The sequence below is a fragment of the Poecilia formosa genome, unplaced genomic scaffold (assembly GCF_000485575.1).
Source record: "Poecilia formosa unplaced genomic scaffold, Poecilia_formosa-5.1.2 Scaffold10, whole genome shotgun sequence".
Lineage (NCBI taxonomy): Eukaryota > Metazoa > Chordata > Actinopteri > Cyprinodontiformes > Poeciliidae > Poecilia > Poecilia formosa.
Window position 1 is genome coordinate 1,371,596 of NW_006799949.1, and position 16,363 is coordinate 1,387,958.

At 37.5% G+C, this 16,363-nt stretch overlaps 1 protein-coding gene across 1 annotated transcript in view; it reads left to right on the top strand.

Annotated features, from left to right (window-relative positions):
* The window catches only part of ptprsa (protein tyrosine phosphatase receptor type Sa), a 271,953-nt gene that overhangs the window by 55,834 nt on the left and 199,756 nt on the right, over positions 1–16,363 (top strand). Inside the window, exon 2 of the mRNA XM_007541279.2 lies at positions 11,045–11,126. The gene's annotated coding sequence lies outside the window, so the exon portion shown is untranslated. The remainder of the gene's footprint in view (positions 1–11,044; positions 11,127–16,363) is intronic.

Sequence of the window (16,363 nt, forward strand, 5' to 3'; positions counted from 1 at the left end):
ACAGTGAATAGAAGATGTTAATGAAGGTCAAGCGACAAAATGCTTTCTCTGAGTTCATAGTGAGGTTGAGTCTATTAAGTACCCCCCACCAACACATATAATCTCTTTCTGACGCACACATGTACACATTCACAAACACAAACCCATTTACATAGCCCTTTGCTGCTTAATGATTAGAGGAAATTTACTCCACATTGTCTCCTGTTCTATTGGATAATGTTTTTGTCGAGTTTCTGCTTAATTAGCCTTTTTGCTCTCTACCCTTTCCTAAAACACACAATAAATAAAATGTGCTGAGCACACATGCAATCCTCTGGTGTATTCAATAGCCCATTAATTTCTACTAATCAAGCATTAGAGATTGCTGGTAATCCTGCTTCCTTTGGCACGCTGCCTTTGTTTTCCCGAGGAAAGTAGAATTGTTTAGTTTGATAATTGATTTGAGGGTAATTTAAATAATGATGATTATTTGGACTTTTCGGGTTATTTCATGGTGGAACACTTGCCTAAGCTCAAGATAAAATGTGCAAAATCCGAACACAAATGCAGACTTACAGGCAGAGGACAGGAACACAGACAGCAGAATTTGTTTAGCTAAACTTAAATAATAATAAAAAAAAAAGATGTTAAATTATACTTACTTTAGAAATATCTGCCATGAATTGATTTTGAACTTGTGTATATTAGGTTTGACAATGGACAGTAAGGATAGACACCATTGGAAACAAACTTTGGTATCTGGACACTTTGTCCGAACATTTAGGTGGAAGTTATAGAACAACAGCCTTGCCCAGTTGGTAACTTCACAGTTGTAGCATATTCTCTCCAACATCAGGCCACTCAGCCTTCTCCTCCTTGAATGCAGCGCCCACGGCAACAAGCATCACTTCTAAGTGGTAGTGTGACACAACTGTGGTTAGATATCGGCACTTGTAACCACTCCGCTTCAAGTTACACCGGGCACCAACCTAAAAGGGCTTAAATTTTTAATTTGTGCTGGAGAACAGAGATCACATCTGGGGAGTATAGCATATCTGTAATTTATTTAACAGTCCCACAGAGGACAAGTTATTTTGGAGACAGAAAGCTAGGACCCAAGCATCCGGGTGGCTTTCATTTTGTTTCATCTTTCTGTTGCTCGCTCTCTCTCTCCCGCTTTCCTCAGGGGGCTTGTAGGTAGACTTCAATTTGATGTGACCTACTCTTGGATGTTGAGGGGCATTGGAAATGATTGTTAGTTTATTTATTTTACAGTCCCCAAGTAAAAAAGGAATTAAATGGACTTTCTGTCTTGTTTAGAAACTACTTCTTCGCATGTTCCTGATATATTGTTAGATTTTGCCCAAGTGACGGATTCTTCAGCATTGTCAGCATATTTAATTTGACTGTCTGAAGATGAAGATTCCTTTTAAAAGAACACATTTCTCGATTTTGCAGGCATGACATCAAAGCCGTGTCAGTCCTAGTTCAAGTGGGCCTGATTTGCAGTAGCATGTGTAGCCACTGTTCTTTACTTTGGCAGCAGTAACACACACACATGCAGCAATCTGCGGTAATTTATTAAAATTACTATCAAATCTGCTACTTATCCGCGGTAGTGTGTGCACATTTGAAAGTGGGGTAAAAGAGGGTGGGGGCAATGAAAGCTGGTGGTGGCACGCTATCATGAAGTTCATCCTTAATGAGTATGGATTAGCAGGGATGATCCAGGCTTTGCAAAACCCCTGGTCCACGGCTGGTGAGTGTTGTGTGTGGGTGTGTTTTTGTTCACGCATATATATATATATATATATATATAATATGTGTGTGTGTGTGTATGAACTGATTGGAGGTGACATCATGCCACAATTCAGACACTCTGAAAATCTTGTTCCAGAATTTTTAGATGTAGCTCATAGCCGTGAAGATGCATGGCTTTTGTGTGGGTGCGCATATGTATGTCAACATCACAAAGTGATCTAACCACTCCCCCTCCCAGATGAGCATTAAAAGCTGATTAATATTCCTCAGCAGTAATTTAATTGTTCATGTAATTATTTGCGAGATGTCCCCTGGAACAGGGTGGTGTTTGCTGAACTCTTTAAAAAAAATAAATAAATAAATAAATAAAAAATTCTCAATGCTGAGAGAACAATAAACATTCCACAGGAAATGTCTGGTCAGCGCACAGCTGAGAGAGAGATTCAGGGAAGCTTGTGACCAGTTTTAATTTGTATTCTGGATGTTCCAGTCACGTCTGTGTGAGGTGGGGGATATGAATGGCTAAATCTCCTCGCTCCGGTTGCAGCTAGTGAGAAGCTTTTTGAACTTTGGAATTAAACTGGTGAAGCCAATCAAAGGCCAGCAGGTAAAAGACTAGCAAATGCTGAGAAGTCACCAGGCTCACAATAGAGGAAAATACCCAGGATGGAAAATCCTTGATGGTGTCTAAAGAGAATGGGTAGACTAGTTCAAGGTGATAAAAGGTAACAGAAGCTGCCACATGTTATAGCATGAGTATAAGCTCTGACTGCACAAACAGATGTGCAACAGCAGCTACCCCGTCAGCTAAGAACAGGAAACTGAGATAACAATTTGCTAAAGCTCACCTAAATAGTTTGTCTGGTCTACTTGGTTTCAATTTCAGCTGCAATATTCAGATGTGGCAGCATAATATTTTGGTGCAAACAACATAAAAACATGAATCCATCCTGCTTGCTATTTTTTGTTCAGCTTATTGGCGCTTGTATAATAGTAGGGAGGATAACTCCATGTCAGTATGAACCAAAATTTGTCAGAGAAGTTGTTAAACCCATGAGTCATGACAATTCTGAAAGCAAACGGGGTCAAACTTGTTACTAGCAAGGTGTGCCTAATAAAGGGCCCAGTGAGTGTATATTTTACACTTTACTGAGATGAAAAGCTGGGTTCATGTCACTTTGTGCACTGTTGTTTTGGCACTGAAGCTTCGGCTTCTGTAAGTGTGGGCTGATCATGATTTTTTGCAATAACAGGAGACCTAGCTAACACTTGCTTAGCGTCAGCATGAAGCATTGTTTATTTTAAAGCAAACACCAAATACATTTTTGCACAATTCTGACTGCACAACAGACGCACTGCAGTTGTGACAGAACAGAGTCAGAGACTAATTTAAGCAGCAGGGATAAGCATGAGTCCTCAGAGATGATTTATAATAATTAATCCACTGCGTCCAGGTCTCCCTCCCATCCCCTGTCAGTTCAGTGCACAGAGAAAACACACTCCCAACTGTCCCTAACCATTCAGGCTTGGGAACACAGCTGTGACCACCTCGGCGCCTTTCCAATCCAATGTCGCCAACGTTCGGATTGAAGGACATTGTAAGGGATTTAGTCTGTCTCTGCCTCTCTCTTTCCATCCCTGTTACACCCTTGCAACTCCACAATAGATTACACACCCTGCTTTATCATGCTCATCATTTCAGAAACCATTAACATGCAGGCCTACAATAACATTATTTATGGAGACGTTAATATTAATATCGACCTGTGTGCTGTCAGGCAAGCTGATTTACTGAGCTTGGGAATGCAGGGCCATGTTGAGGTGGCAGGTGTACTAATTGAATATCAGTCACTGGATGCCAATAGACACACTCTTGCCACTGACCAAGCACACACAGATCAGCACATAAAAGGGACAAAGAGACTTACACGCCTGGACTCACTCCCATTGCAAGTAATAACTAAGAGCTACTGCCCCTATGAAAGTCTGCATCATAGATTCTTTCAGGCAGCCTTGCATGGTGGTAATTATGACAGAGGATTTTGTGTCAGCATCTAAATATAATTGACTCTGTTATACTTATCTGCTGAAAACAGGCTCTGCTAATGAAGCTTCGTTTAGAGAGGCTCCATGCTCAATAAAAGTGCCTTGCAAATGTATTCTAACCTCTTCTTGACATTTTGTAACAAGCTTTATTGTATTTTGTTTTGGTCATATGTAATAGAACAGCATGAAGGAGTGCATAATTGTGAAGTAAATATCGGATCAAATGTTTTTTTTTTTGTTTTTGTTTTTTTTACATATTTTACAAATACAAAAAGGTTGAACTTGTCACTTAGGACTGTTTAGTTCTTGCAGAAATAGACAGAGTATGCACAAATGTAAGTCTATCAAGATATCTCCGTTTACAGAGGTCATCACTCATGGTAACTGAAGGAAATACAGGACACAGAGCTTACCTTGATGAATTGGTTGACACTACAACTATTAGTTGTGCGCTCCACAATTTTAACTTACTGTATATGGCAGCTAGAAGAAAACCATTGCTTTCATGAGCTGTAACATATTGTTTTTTTGGTCATTTGGAAATTTTGAAGCATGTTTGTATGAATTCTGTTTTGAGTTGAAGTGTCTTTGGTTTAGTAGTCTGGTAGCTTCCATACATTAGATAGTTAATTGATTTTATGTGTTTAAGACTTTGTGTGCAACTATTTGTAATTCCAAGAATTATAGAGATGACTGTTACAACCGGCTTAACTTTGCCTTTAATATTGGAAATGAATTGCCTTTTTGTTGCTGTTATATAACTAATTTTCTGAGCATCTGCAGTGAAGTAGCTTATTCAACTATTTGTGTTGTTTACATACACAATGAAAAAAAACATCAAATGATGGATTGGTAAATTTTACTAGAGTGTGTATCAGCATGATGTCAGAGTAGTGTGAAAGAAATTTCAGCAATTATGTTATTATTTAATAAAGTGCTACTTTTATAGAGCTTAAAAAAAATCCTGACTGCTGCCTGTACTTTCACAAAATAGCTTTCAGTCGTAACATAGTAATTTTCACAAGGGTCAGTTTTTCTGTTTCTGTCATTTAGCCAGTGCTTCTGGTCAGGTAGACTTCCTCAGGCCGAATACATTTGTGAAGTTCACATTGCTGTAGTGTTGACAGCTACATACTGTAGCTACAATAGGATTCACTCCCTTGCCATATGTACTACATTTTATTTTATGTGGACATTTAGTGCTACAAAGCAGACTTGTACTTGGAATCTGATAGTAAAAAAAAAAGGTTGTTGAAACAAAGGAACAATACGCTTTTTGCTGTAGAGGTAAAAATATATGTTTTAATCTAAAATCATGTGTAGAAATGCCCCACACAATACATTTCATTATAGTGTGGTCTAACAGAATATACATGAAAATATACTGTATAACATTTTCCTGTTTTAGGTAGGTTATGATTATTTCCGTTTGCTTCATATCAGAATCATGAAATGTTTTTTTTTTTTTTTTTCCCACGTTCATCCAGATCAGAACATTACATTCGTTCCAATTGCAATCCTATTGAACATTTTGAAAAAAGCAAGACAGCCTACAAACTTGACACCTGTCTGGAGGAACAGGCCATTATCCCTGTACACTATCATGAGAAGCTTGCAGAAGGATCCCCAAAACAAAACATATGAACTAGTTACACAGATTAATGGACCCTTTTACCAAATACTAAGAAAATACGTGTCTAATTCTGACCGAAAATGAATAAGTCACTGATGAATCTCTCACTCCTTACTCTATCATTTAGAAAATATAAATCATGTTTGTAATCCTAAATAAGCTAGATAAAACATTAATTTGTTTTAATGTCAGAAAAAAAGTGTATTGCAGTTATCAATATTTAAATGCAATCCATAATCAGTGTTTAATAAATCTGATAACACACCTCACAGGGAAACAAATTATCATTAAATTAAAACTATAATAATATAATACATTAAAATAACCCTCCTGACTCTAGCTGTGTTTATTCCCCATTGGCTTCCCTCGTCTTTCCCTGTTCTCAAGCTTCATGTCTCTGCTTGTCATTTCTTCTTTACTCCATTGCTTTGTATTTTCTCTTTCCTTCTTTCTTTATTTCTTTCTAACCACCCACAGCGTCTTCCATGGATCTTTAATTTAACTTCCAGCCTTCTAACGTCTACTCCCCAGGTTCACTCATCATTTTCCTCACTGCTTTTCTGCTTTGCTTTACTCAGCTTTCTCGACGTCTGCTTTCGTCAGCCATCCCCCCGACTTACCTTATCTTGTCCATCACTGTCTTCTCTCTTAACGCTAAGCTAGTCCTCCACCTCCTTTCCGTTTCTCTTATCCTTTTTCTCACCTGACAGATCGCACCCTATTGATTACCACAGCTTAACATTTCTCTGCTCCCTTCCATTCACACCTCCTCCATAGACAACTCGCACCCATTCTGTTCACCTTACACTGCAACGAAGATCTATTTTCTACTTTGAGAACAATGCAGAGCGAGGTGGTGGGTGGGTGACAGTAAAGTGAGGACAAGGAGACATCAGGTGCTACCATGGCAACATTATTCGTTTTTCATTATAAAAGAAAACAAAAGTCTTTACTTTTTGCACATGGAGAAGTAACTGTGTTGACATTTTCATCATCTGTTTGAAATGGTCAGTTTTAGACTTTTATGCTGCAGACCTTTTGAGTGTTGAACAGAAAAGGTCAGTTCTGTGTTTTCCTTGCTTTGTACGCTGTCAGTTTTGTTGTACAATGTTTGCTCAGAGCCTCACGGTCACTCTTATCTGAATGTACCTTGTGTGATCACATTGCTGGAGAGAAACTACATGCGCCGATTTCCGAGCACGCATGTTTTCATTTCCCAATTTGCCATGCACCATGATGCTCGGCCATCTGTCTCAGCACGGTGACTAAATTCAATGCCAGTGTGTTGCAGGGTCACGAGAAAACAAACCAGAACTGCTTTCCACATGAGAGCAAAAAGAATAACTTAACCATTGTTTTTAGTATGGGGAGAAAAGGCAACTCAGCGTGGTCACTGTGCTCTACACCTGCCATTCGGAGGCCTCCAGAAAAGATTTCTACCTTCTTGGAAGTTGACACAGAATATGGTTTATCTTCCATGGTATTTGGCTAACCCTTCATTCCGACTGATTAATGGCGTCTTGCCCAGCAGAGGGAGTGTCTTCTGTGATGGAGGAAGCGGTAGTGCAACAGCGTGTGTGCAGTGAATAAATGCTGTACATTAAACAAATTCTCTGTGCTCGTCTTGGCAGCAGGCATGTGGGAGTATTGCAGACATTGGCTGGGTGTTTTGTCTTTTTCTTCTCCTCCTCCAAATAAAGCAAATGGAAGCTTTATTTTTATGAAGTTCTTACACATTTGCTTCCATACAGGCTTTAACGTGAAATTTCTTTTCACCCATTGCTGCAATCAGTACACCTGGGAACTGTACAGCAGCTAGCTAGTTTGGCGACACTGATTGCAGGAAGAAGCAGCTTGATCCCAGCGTGCCGTTAGAATAAAAGATCGTGTTGATGGTCAGACATTGAGGTAATAATGTCCACAGAGTCTAGTTTAGAGGGGTTATCTTCAGGCGGCGCCCAGTTCACCAGACAGCAGGTGGGAAGGAAAGAAGTCGGTAACATCAGCCACAGACAGAGAGGAGTGAATGGAAGCTGTTATCTCTGGACTGTTAAACATGACATCAAGATGACACATTTGACAGGATGTATTTTCTTCTATATATTAAATCATTTTGAAAACAGTTTAATATGCAGTTTCTTCAGGAGTGGAGTCTTTTGTGATGAGTTTACATTGCAGATGAGTACATAAATTATTATTTACACAGGGAAAGCTCCACTTATTACCTTGTAAGGGTTTTTTTTCTGAAGTTCTTTGTGAGTGCTCATGAGCTCTCGGGCAACTCTTTTGATTTTCTTTTGAAACCTCTGTCAGAAATGCTATGAGGAGTACCTGGCCATATTTTTATTTATTTATTTATTTATTTATTTAATTTATTTATTTATTTATTTATTTTTGACAGATGAGCTTCTTTTTATTTGGAGCTTATGGAGTCAGTGATATTTTCCAGGACATTTGGAAATTGAGAAATAAATCAGTAGCCGCTGCCATCAACGTGTCTTTCAAAAATAAGCTGGAAGCTTAGCTCACTTCATTGACTGAGCGGCTCCACGTTAAGCGCATCCTTTGAGGATGGATCACAAGTTGGAGCCACAGAACAATAAAGGAAATATCTATTCTATTTCTAATAAGGTAGCAATTGTCTTAGCGGTGCTTTTAGAATGATGCTATTTGTGCTGTACCTTGGTGACAATAAACCTTTTAATAGGCCATCAGTGAGAACTAAACCACCGAATAACTTTCACTGTGAGGGAGTAGAATTGCTTTGTAAATAGTAAATAGTTTCTTGGTTACTTATGACTTTTTGCTGCTTTTTTACTTTGGGTGTTAAACACAAACAGGATACTGTGACAAAATTGTATATTTTTGGCACTTATTTCACAAAACTAAGCTCATATTTTTAAGTATTTTACAAATGTTTCAAGCTTTTCCTTGTCGTTTTGGTCATTATGGCTTACAAATGATAAAAATGAAAATTAAGCCTCTCAGAAAATTTGAGTGTTATATCAGATTGATAAACATTTTCTTAACAGAAAGTTCAAGCGTCTGCAAATTTAGTGGGTCGCCTTTTGCTTAAACTACTGCATCAGTGCTGTGTGACATGGGTGTGAGCCTGTGGCACTGCTATGGTGAAATGGAAACACAGATTGCTTTGATGGCAGCCTTTGTGCTATCTGCATTGTTGGATCTGGTGTCTCTCATCTTTCTCTTGACAGAAACCTATAGTTTCTCTATGGGGCTACATCAAGCGCGATTGTTGGCCATTAAAGCATGGTAACCCCATGGTCATTGAACCAGCTTTTGATACCTTTAGCAGTATGGGCAGGAGTCAAGTCCTGCTGGAAATATCTTCATATTTTCATAACTCCTGAAGGAAGCATGAATTGCTCTGAAATGTCCTTATGGACAGATATGTCAGTTGTGAACTTCAGAAAACAGTGGGCAAACACCAACACAGCAGATGGCACCCTAAAAAAAATCACTGCCAGTGGAAACCTTACCACGGATTTCAAGTAACATTAACTTTGTTACTTTTGATACATTTTAAAATGCAAACTTCAGTTTCACTTGAAAAGAGGAGTTTGAATCTCTGAGTCTCCTTGGCTCAGACAAGACTCTTCTGATGTGGACTGCACTTCAGGTTTAGCTTGACACTAGAAAACCAACATTTGTAGCCTATGTGTCTGTGCATAGGGACTCTAGCCTGAATTTACTTGTTCTAAAGTTGCCCAAAATTCTTAAGTGGATGTTGCTTCTCAGTTCTTATGTTTTCCTTATCGCTGGTCCACCTCTTTCTACCACCATTTCATTTCACTCAAATGTAAAATTTTTGAGCTGTACTTGTACATTCTTTTAATTTTTTTTGTTTTAATACCTTTATCCAGTAATCACTTAAATTACTGTCTACATATAAGGTTCATTTAGATATTCATAAAGATAAATATTTACTTAGAAATCACGGATGTGTTTGCAATTTTTTATCCAATAATAATAATAATAATAGCCCTGATATCTTGGATATCAGGGCTGTGGAGAGACCTTTGGAGGGTGGATTCTAAAAGTTTTAAAGGACAACTTGGAACAGAATTTTAAAACACCTCGCAACAACACAACCTAGATAGAGCAAGAATCTAACATGGAACTGCATCATACCATATGAATAACATGAGGTGGGAACAATACAAAGTCAAAGTAGCGTATGTTTTACCTCACGAGTTACAATGCTGCTGTTGAGAAGCAGCTGCTCCTCTCTTGCCGCGACTGGTAGGGCCGGAGGGCAGAGTTGTGCTGACCTGAAACTGCAGACATTAAAACGATTAGGAGAGAATACTGCTGATTAAAAAAGTATTGTGATGTACATTATGAAACATTTTAGATTTCTGTTGTGTCACTAAATGAATCCTAATATCTGACTGATTAACCTACACAACTGTGTCCTGGAACATTGAAGTTGGACATATAGTAAGTCAAATGTGAGAACTATGTTCAAGACAATGCATGTTGTCAGTATCACTCAGAGATTGGCCACGTCCATCATGTGCCTGAATATGCTTGAAATTCAATAAGCAAATTATAATAAGAAAAAAAAAATAAATAGAAAGAAAAAGCATCTTAAATAATGACCCATAGCTGTTTTTGACTTCTTAGGCTCAATATCATTGCCAGCTACTGTGTTGCAAATGGTGCTGTGTTTTCAATTTTTTAACGTTTTGAAATTTAGCCTCAGTCATCTAAAGATTTATTTCATTCAAATTCAAATCCAAAAATACTCTATTAATCCCCAAAGGTAATTTTTTTCACATGGAGATTCAAATATCAATATAAAAGCTATTTACAGTCTGAACCTTCTGACAGATTTGTCGGTTATCGGTTGGGAAACATGGTAAATTTTTCAAAACCGTTCAACTATTTTTGAAAGCATAGGCTAAAACAGAAAGAATTCATTTTAAACTGATATTTCTTAGTGCACACGCTGCCAAACAAAATCATATTTCTATCTTGGAAAAACACTTTTCACAAGTAAAAGACAAGCTGAGCTCACCTTAGCCTTCAGATGTGCTCAAGTGGACAGCTACAGACTCAAAAAAGAGAAAGAGAATGCTGACCTTACCGAGCATTCAACTTCCAGATGTGTAGTAACTTACAGAAATACAAGGCAAACACTATGAACCCAGTCTTTACTTTATTGGTCTACAAATACAGCGTGTGGGTGATTATCAAAACATGCATCGACTCGTACTCAGCCATACGCACACCCACACTGTTACATACTTCCACACACAGATTCTGGCCAGGCTCATTAAAGATGTGAAAGAGAAAATGATCTAAAAGGAAAAAAAAAAACAAAAAAGACGAAAGAACGGAGGCCAGGAGGGATTTCATGCAGATTTGCTCTCCACAGCTCTTAGGCAATCAGCAGCAAGCCTCCTCCTCAGCCGAGAACTGTCGTCCTCTGGTCAAAAAGGGCAGGGGATGGGGAGAGAGAGAGAAAATCATCTCTGCATTTGTTGAATTCCCCCACCTAGCACTTGAGGAGGCAGTTCATTTGGTAATCTCTTTCATTAATGTTTCTCTTTCATTTCCCTTTCCCCCCCTCTGTCTGCCATGTCTTTGTCCACTTTAAAGGTGCAAGCCAGAGAGTAGAAACAAGAAGCAACTGAAGCAGCTGAAGATATGAGGCTAAAGAGGTTTTGAAAACAACTCAGTGGTAAGTGGGCCAACCAAAAAAAAAAACAATTTCACAGCGCCTTCCATTTTGCTGTTATTTTGTTCTCTGGTAGAACTCTACATAACAACCAATTTTCACATCAGTGGACACAAAGTCTTGTCTCTTATTTTTTTAGAGAAGAAAGCTCTGTGAATTTTGTGCTTTGTTTTTTCCCTTCATTTGTTCCCTTTCTTTATCACAACTTTGCACTGCAAATATGAATTAGTAATAATGATTGAAAAAGTATTTTAAGAGTCTGTCAGTGGCATATTATATTATGCTGAATATGCATAATATAGTATTAAATAACCTAAAGCTTTTCTGAAGAAAAATGTAATTAGCTGCTTTGTAAAGGAATTAATATTATCAATGCATAAAGGTGAGGAAAACGTGTTTCACAGTCAGGTGCTACAGCTTCAAAGATGCGACCCCAGCAGGTTTTAATTATCTGTTAACCATTTCTTAATATCTCTATATCAATCCAGTATATGTTTGCTAATTAATGAAATTAGTCCTTAATATAACAGTACAGATGGATTGCGTTTGCATAAAGGTGACAAAAGATGTTTCTACATTTACTCATAATCTGACTAAAGTATATAGCAAGAAGAGGAATGGTCCTAAAACAGAATCTGTAAAGTCAACCACACTGAGCAGTTTCAGTGGGACACACTTTTATTTTCAAAATCCAACATAAAAATTAAATGATAATATATTGTTCCTTGAAAATAAATTTGTTTCTCTATCTCTACCTCTTTCCAAAAATCTAAGTGACAGGCATGAAGGTCTGACTGAGATGGACCTGAGCTTGGTCATTTTAGCTTTTGGTTTGGTCATTGCATACAACAGGTTTAAAAGAGCAACAATGTGAGACATTTCCCATTTTGTTAAGGTTACATTCTCATCTGTTTATCAAAGAGTATAGATACAATACAAAAGAACACATTTATCTGAAAGATACTTAAGCAAACTTCCTCACCAACTTCTTTAGACAAAGATAGCTTCAAAAAGATAACATAGTTAGAAGTTTGATTCAAATTTACCTTCATGCCCATCTTTTTTTCTTTTTTTTTGGTGTTCTGCTTCCTAATGATGATCGCAACACGACACACACTGAACTGTCATCTTCTTTCACACATCCCTTCACACATCTCTCCACAAAGCCCATCCATTGAAATTGACAGCTGAGCTCAGACTGAGAGAGAGCCATCATCTACCTGTCACAGCAGCCTGGCACTGAGGGGCTCCTCCTGCAATTCCAAATTTCACAAACAGCATTGGCGGTATTTTGATCAGGAAGCCATCATGCATCAGTTTAGACATATAATGTATACAGATCCCTGAGCTTCCGCCTCTCTCGCCCACTTTCTCTCTTATTTTCTCCACTCTGGTGCACAGCGCTATTAAATTATTTTGGAAAGGTTCTGCTTGACAATGATTAACTATTTTTCTATAAAATGCAACACTTAGAATCCTCTTGAGATTGGAAGCCAGCTAGTGTCCCTTAAATAAAACTGACTGCTGCTTTAAATGGTAAGTGTGTAGTTTATGTACTTGTTTCTTTAACTGTTATTTTTACTCACAATCTCTCTTTCAGGGATGTCCTTGGATATTGATACAGCACATTCAGCTGTGAAATGAGTCAAAAAGGCAACAGAAATTAAATCTAAAACAACAATCTCACATATCAGTGTTGGATATTTTCAGATAATGAACTGTTTTTATATATACATATAAATCGTTCATTATATGTCTAAACTGTTTATATATATGCATATATATAGACAGTTCAACTCTGTGTAGTATGAATCTACGCAAAGATGAGTGGAGAGGCATTGTTGAGTAATAAAAAGTTTATTACTTCATAATGCTAGATTCATTCATTATGTTTATTATGCCAGATTATACACTTGTATAGATAAGTGCATACCAACAATTTCTGTTGGTAAACACTTACTGCATATTCTGATATAAACTTTTTATTAATCAACGGTGCCTCTCCACTCATCTCTGCGTAGGCTCAATCTCATCCAGATATTACAGCACTACGTCAATATGCAATACCTCCACAGTGTTGTGAAACATTTTCATCTCCACAGCTCCAGCCCGGTGGATGGTTTTATTCCGAGCTGAAACATTTGCTATAGTTGACACCACTGCCATCACGCATGCCATGTTCTCATTTCCATATCATCGCTTGATTATTGCCACCAGTGGTGTCGCAGCAGACATGCAGAAACTGCGAATGAATGCGACCAAATGAGTGTCAGAGCAGATACAAGTCCAGGCATCGCCTCTGTGTCTCATGCACACACAGTGCCAAGCTTCATATCTTTGGAGGCCTAAAGCCTTAGGTTAACAGCTGCTTTTGGTAAACTGAGCCACATTCATAGAAAGGCGTCAGCGAGTTGCTTTTTTTTAACTGGAGAGATGAGAGAAAATCACGTTGGTTCATGGAACATTGTAAAATGTTAATTTTACAACCTGCACTCAATATTTCTACTCATATTTTAAGTAACACCCTTTTTGTAACGCATAGCAAAAAGGATCAATGCACAACAATTAAGTATTCAATGATGCAAAGTTTCAATCTATCTATAAGGTTGTTGTTTTTTTGTTTTTTTTAATTCACAGTAGGCACATATTGTATAGCCATTTCTCTCAAAGTCTTATGGTGTAGCTATGAAATGAATACCATGATGGTATTCATTTCATACATTTAATTGCTGATGAAAAATATTTTGATAATATTAAAAAGTAACTGGCAGAACAATGTATGCAAATGTCCTGCCATCAGAGATGGGTGGCACACTAGTTACATTTACTTGACTAACTTTTTGAAAAAAAATGTTTGAAGTCTTCTTGAGTACTACTTCATTAACATGCTTCTTACTACAGTATATTTCCTGGCAAACCAACCCACCTCGAGTTGTTTCATAGAATGACCAATAGGTAGTAATAAGACTTTATTGTTTGAATGCTGTTTCTGTTTGGTTGGTATGTTGTGTCTTTTAAAGATCAAGTTCAAACAGTACATATTGTCACTGAAAGTATGTTGCACTCTTCTTGCATGTATGCTTTACCTTCTGTAGTTGTTTCAAAGGTTTTATGTTGTGCCCGGAAATGTTATTTTGTAATGTCGCGATTTATCTTTACATATTTTTCATTTTATTTTGAGTACCAGAAGCTGGACATAATTTTATATTTTGTCTGAGGGTTAATTTTGACCAATTCAATCAGATTAAAACAGTATTACTGAAGTACTCATAATAATACTTTTATTACTCTTGAGTATTTTCTTTTTTTTGGATCACTACTCTTTATTTCCACATGAAATAACATACATTGAAGCAGTGCAATGCGTGCTTGAGTTAATATTGCAGCTACTTTTCCCACCTATGATAACATGCTTACTCTTAAAATATGAAATGAAGTATTTGTTTGGGCTTTTCACACTATGTTTTCCTGAAAAGTTCATCCATGAAATAATTGCAAAGCCTGGATTTTGTTTGGTATTGAGGATGGTTCCTGTGAAATATTAGATGGAAAACTGTAGCAGTTTAATTGAACTGTTCTTAATCAATACATATTTGGAAAATGCTATGCATAGATGTAACAATGTCAAAGCTGTGCTAGTATAATAATTAGTTTAGAATGTTTGAACTGTCTAATGAAATATGTGCAGCAATCACTTATTTAAACAACTGTTTTCTGCACACATATATCGACATATATACATATATATATATCAAATTATAGTGATTTAAAGCGGACTAAACATAAAGCACATTTAATGTAAAAATGTGTCAATTAGACTGCTACTTTTGATGAAATACTAAAAAACTATATAATAGCGACCAGAATGCCACTTACTACATTTCAAGTTGCTAGAGTCTGTTATCAGTTATAATATATTTCACAATGTCTCTCAAAAATGTGAAAGGTTGATTAATGCTGTTCCAGAGGCTTGACCTCACCTTTGTTGAGCTGCTTTGGGTCTGTGGCAAACAGACCTACCATTAAAAGCCCTTTGGTGGTGTGCTGATAAAAGGTCACCCGTGTTAGACTGCCAGCAGGTGTAATTTGCAGCTTTTATTGTGCCTTAAAATGAGACATCCATCTCAAGAGGAAATAAGCCTCTAATTGGGCAAAATGTCATTAGCATTTGTTTGACAGTTACAAAACACTGCAGTCTGATTGGGTTAGAGTGGAATCATTGAGCTGCTAACGAAGCCTGTGGCTGCTTTCTTAGCTCGGTCAAAATTAAGCATTGTTTGTTTTGGGTTTTTTTTTCATGCTCAATATTTGGAGGGGCACTTTTTATATTTATTTTATACATCATGCACAACATTTAACATATCTTTCACTTTGGTGTCTGTCTGTTGGTGTAACACCTCAGAATGAGAGAGATAGAGGTAAGACAAGTTGTTCTTGTTGTACCCTCACTTGAACAAATCCTTAAGGCCTTTGCACTGCCGACTGAGTTTTAAAGACAGTTTCCATGGGAAAAAAATTGCAGCGGCTCTTAAGTAGCTCCCAAGATGTTAACAGCACAATTAAACAAAGCTCTGCTAATCTTTATAGCTGGCATCAAGAGGCGGCGTGTTCTCTCTGAGCAGTGTTCTACGTAACATGGCGCTGGGAGTCTGACAGAGGAGGTAATGTGCCTGATGAGCATCCATAGTGATGCCTGTACTACTTAGAGAACAAAAAAAAAAAGCAATTCTACTATACGTCCTAAAGAGCGAGGAGGAAAAACGGGAATTAATTAGCATTATTCAATTATTCACGCTCCATTTATTTGCAGCAGCATTTAAAAAAATGTAAAGTGACCCCCGATTTTCTGGTAATGAATTTGATTATGCCAGCGCATATAATTTCATGGTATTTGGGGACGTGAGATGTTTTAGCTAATATACTTTCCTGTGTGAGATGCTGTAAAGTCATGCAGCATGATGCATCCTAAATGTGCTTCTTTGTTTAAAGAGTTGTTTACAGGGATTTCATTTTTTTTTTCTCTCTCTCCGTCATTTGGAAGAGATCCAAGCTGAATTTTGTTGCAGTTTCAAAACAAGAATTCATATTTCAGGCATTCAAAACTTCAGCAGTGAAGTCTTTCCAACGCTTGTCAAACTTTCACATTATATTTCAAGAAAGCTGATGGATGAAATTAAACAACCTGCTGATGTGGCCTTTTGCTGAAAAAAAAAGAAAACAAAACTTGACATGAGATATTT